The following is a 4,949-nucleotide window of genomic DNA, read 5'->3' as shown; positions in this document are numbered from 1 at the left end:
GGGTAAGGAATTCCAGATCCTGGAACACTGTTGATGGTCCTTGCCAAATGGCATGCTTGCAGGTACATGTTTTGATACATCAAACTTGAGGGCAACTAATCACCATCCAGTTGTGCCCTACATCTGGAGGGACCCAATATCTCTACAAACAGCCTTATGAACAGAGTGGAAGTACTTATTATGTTGTTGCATCCCTCTGCTTTTCCCTGCACTATCCTTTCTTGACAAATATCACATGATTTAGGACTGCCAGCCTAGGTTATTATGATATTCTAGCTAAACTCTGTTATCCTGGTACCATTCTAAGTTTAACCTGAGTGTCTGTTCTAGTGCTGATTCTTTGACTTTTGGTGGGTTTTTGCCGGCTGCCAGTCCATTTATTGGTCAAATTGAAGCAAGAGACAGACTTTGGAATACCCAGTAGATAACTCTGTCCCACTTACTTGCTTAGAATGGAAGGAAGAGATTGCATCATTTTTGTCTCTGAATCTCCAGAACCTCTAGGGCAGTGCCTGCCACTAAATAAATGATTGTGGATCAATTGATTGTTCTACCTCCCTGATCTCAGATGGCTGTCATGGCTTATACCCTTCATCCCCAGGGGAGTGATTTATAAATAGAGATCAATTCTTAATTAGAGAATTCCAGCAAACAATTATAAACAATTCTTTTTGTACAAGTGATGTCATGCAATTCACACATACCATCATCAAGGTTTGATATAATAAGATGCATATAGTAAGCAGCTACCTTCATGGAGTATTTAAAAGAGTTATCTTCTGATCTCAAACCTCTTTCCCCACTAGCCTGTCAAATTACCTCACTTTAGCCCTTTAAGTTTTAAGGCACTGCATCTAGAAGAGTCAGTTAAATGGCACAGTGGATAAAGTATCAAGCCTGGAGTCAGGAAAATTTCTCTTTCTGCGTGCAAATCTGGCCTCAGATACTTACAAACTGTGTGACTCTGGCCAAGTCACTTAATCCTGTTTGCCTGGTTCCTCATCTGTAAAATGAGCAGGAGAAGGAAATGTCCAATATCTTTGGACATTACTGAAACACATGAACAACAACAGCAAATTATTTCCCAAGCCTCTGGGGAAGAACAATGTATTACCCAAGAAGTTAATTCATTCCCATTAGTGCCATAGCATGGATTAGTGTTTCCAATTAAATCAAAGCTAAGAGTTAGGTTTTAAGAAGATGAGATTTTAGTCAAATGTTTTTATGGTAATAGGTGGCCAGGAAAGCTCTATAGTTGACTCTGCCCGATCTAAATCTAGCACTTTTGTTGGCCAGGACAATTCTGTTGAGTTTTCAGACAAAAGGGATCCCAGAAAACCTTTAAATCACTTACTGTTGAGGAGACAACTCTTTCATAATATGTAGGAGATTAATGGTGAGGGGGGCCACAGAGGAACTCACCTAGAGTCTTACTTGTAAGTCAGAAAAAGAAGCATCTAGTAATTTGTTATTTTAACTAGTTATTCTTACTAACTAGCTGCTAAGCTAGATATTTATTTCTAAGCTGCAGAAGAACTGTAAAATACTGCCAGCCCATTTAAATGTTGACATCTGAGAGCAAAGCTATAGTTTCTTTTAGTTAAAGCACTGCTCAGGGAAGAAAAATCTTGTTGGGGCAACCATACTGAAGAGCACTAGGAAGGTAGGGACAGTATAAGATAGGAATAGGAGACTGCATGCAAGTAGAATAAGGACTCTCCAAAGAGATACATATCTTCTTTCATCATTCTTCCAGGAGCCAGCACCAGCATCAAAAGTTACTATTCACCAGAATCTCTGAGTTACTGTGGAGTTTTTTCCTAGCTCTCAGGAGGGAGCTAGCAAACAAAAAAGAGTAAGTCCCTTAACCAATAAAGACCTAAGATTTTACAGGAGAGAGGAATGGAAAATGCCTAGTGCTACTTGAAAAAACCCGAAGCCCAGAGACATATTTGGTTTTCACTTTATCTCTCAAATGCAGTCGATCTGACAGCCTAATTTGGTAATTAAGAGACAAAAACGGCCCTTAATTCATTCTGAGGAGAACACTATTTTTCCCACTGACAGAATGAACCCCAAAAGGATCTGGAAGTGTGGATTAATGACTTCATTAAGAATATCCTCAACTTAGCATAGAGGGAAATGCTACTGACTTTCAACATCTGGGAATGAAGCACAGCTGCTGACTCACAAAGCAGAATCATCCTTACAGAGTTGAAGCTCATAGCATTCTATATGGTATGATTTAGGAGATCCCAGTTAGGGCCCTAGTCCCCCTAAATACCTCCCTCACCCAAGATGATCACCAAAGACTCTCTCCCTTTCCCCAAAGGATATATCTTTCATTCCACAAACAAATAAAAAGATTAAAATTTTAATATCCCTAGAAGAAACACAATATCTTACTTTTGCACCAAGGCATAAGGGACTGATAAAAGATATTTCCTTGAAAATAAGTAGTAATAGTGGTGGTGGTGGTGTTTTGGAGAAAAGTACAGGATAACGGAAGAGCACAAGATACCTGAAAGTGTGAAGTAGAGGAAAGTAAGGTGCAAAAGATAAAGGCAAATCTTAGAGTAGGATTTATTAAACTTTTCTACTTGTAACCTCTTTTCATATGAGAAATTTTTACATGACCCCAGTTATGTAGGTATATAAAATGGGTATGCAAAATTAAACCTTTATTGTTCATAAATCATAATTTTACCATCCCCATATTCAGTTATGAGACCCCATATGGGGTTTCAAACGAGTTTAAAAGCTGTGTCTTAGAGAAACTTCTCTGAGAGGAATGAAAGCGGTCTTTTCCAGTTCTAAATTCTATGATGCAGTCATCTATAACAGTCATTTTTGCTCCTACAAACACCACAAACTTCATCTAGAAACAATTCATAGAAAATATTGCTACAGAAGACATAGTGGGAGCAGGAAGAGAGGCAGTGCTCACCTGGGATATGATCTCCAGAGAAGGAAGCAGGCCAGCTAAAAAATGACTGTTTTAACTAAAACCCACACACATATTTATGAATATGTGTGTGGGTATAGATATATGTGTATGTATTTTTACACTTAGTAGGTGTAAAACTCTGTACTCAAGAGTTGCAAGTTCTTTTAGCAGGGGGACATAGGTCCCTCCAAGTTCAGTCCCTGGCCAAAGTTCTAGTCATTCTGCTCAGTTTTTCAGAGGGTTAGTATTCTTAGAAAAGTTGGAATGATCCAAGCATTCTGAGCCATTTTTAGATAAATCAGAGATTCAGTTCCTGAAATCCTTTGAGGAAATAGGAAAGAAAGTGATATTAGATTGTAAATCTCTTGTGAAGAGGAATTGTTTTATTCTTTGAATTTATATCTCCAGAGCCTAGTACATTGCCTTACTCATAGTTGACATTTGATAAATGCTTCTTGATTGATTTGTACAGAAGTGAATGGTTCACAAGTTCTCCCCATTTCAGTCTATCCTCCACTCACTTGTCAAATTGATCTTCCTAAAGTTCAAATATGACTATGTCACACCCATTTTCAATAAACTCCAATAGCTCCCTATTGTATCCAATATCATACATAAAATCCTCTGACTTTTAAAGCCCTTTATAACTTAGTCCCTTCATACCTTTTCAGTTTTCTTATACCTTATACCCTTTCTCAAAGTCTAGAGTTTGGAGACATTGCCCCCCTTGCTGTTTCTCACATACAGCACGCCATCTTCCAACTCCCGGTCTTTTCATTGGCTGTCTCTTATGCCAGGAACTCTCTCCCTGTCTCTGTCTCTCTGCCTCTCTCTCTTTCTCATTTTTTACCTGGCTACACTATTTGGGGCTGCTCTGATTAACTTCCTCCCAGTGTTCTCACATCAGGTACCACCTTTGCATCTGAGAGTTATCCTTTGCTTTTTAGCTTTCTTTTGTGTATTGTTTTCCTCATTAGATTGTAAGCTCACATTGTAAGCAGGACCTGTCTTTCTTTGTATTTGTTTCTCCAACACTTAACAGAGTGCCTGGTATAGAGTAGATACTTAATAAATAAATGTTAATTAACATTGACAATATGTCTTTCCCACTCCTCCTTAACCTTAATAACTTTCCTCTAAGATCATCCCCAATTTATCCTGCTTATATTTTTGGTAATATATTGTTGTTTGTATATTGTCCTTTCATCAAACTGTGGATTTGATAGCAGGAACTGTTTTTCACCCTTTGTAAATACACAGAACTTAGCACAGTGTCTAGAACACAGTGTGTTTTACTAAATGCTAGTTGATTTAACTTGATATGACATTTGACTCTGAGGAATATGATCCTAATGAAGGGTGCTGCCAGATGCTGGATGTTTATGTCATGAAACAAATATAAACTTTTACTATTTTTTAAAAAATGGTATCTTAGAATAAAGATTGTCCTGATACTTTAAGTAAGATGGAGGAAGAGGGAAAAGAGCATTATCTTCACAGTTGTTTACTAAAGAAAGGCTACTTCAATCCTAGCCTCTGGAAGATTTCATGAGACTCAAATTGAAAAGCAAATTGAACGACAAATATAAATTGTGTTTATTGGAAACTTCTGCTTAGATCTTATCTGAAGGAAGTCACTAATTGAAGAAACAAAATTCAAGACCTTGAAATATGTGGTGAGGAAAGGGCTAGTCCTAGTTTTAGAAGATACAGATTTAGATTTTCTCTCTAAGGTTACTTTTTCTGTGTGACAGACAAGTCATGTAACCTCTCAGATCTCCAGTTTCTTTCTATATTAAAAGACGGCTAGTATATTTGCACTCTGCATCTCCTAGGGGTATTGCAAAGAAAATACCAATAGTGAAGTACATGAAAATGTGAACTTTTATTAAACTCCAGTGATATGGAAGATTGGCTGGTGTAGTAAGGTCCTATTTTCTTGCCATGTTCTTTCCATCTTCTATTTTTTTCTCTTGCAAGAAAGAAATTTTTGTTCCTAATT

The sequence above is a fragment of the Antechinus flavipes genome, chromosome 3, assembly GCF_016432865.1.
Source record: "Antechinus flavipes isolate AdamAnt ecotype Samford, QLD, Australia chromosome 3, AdamAnt_v2, whole genome shotgun sequence".
Classification (NCBI taxonomy): domain Eukaryota; kingdom Metazoa; phylum Chordata; class Mammalia; order Dasyuromorphia; family Dasyuridae; genus Antechinus; species Antechinus flavipes.
The sequence above is the reverse complement of the archived record's forward strand: the minus strand, read 5'-3'. Positions refer to the sequence as shown.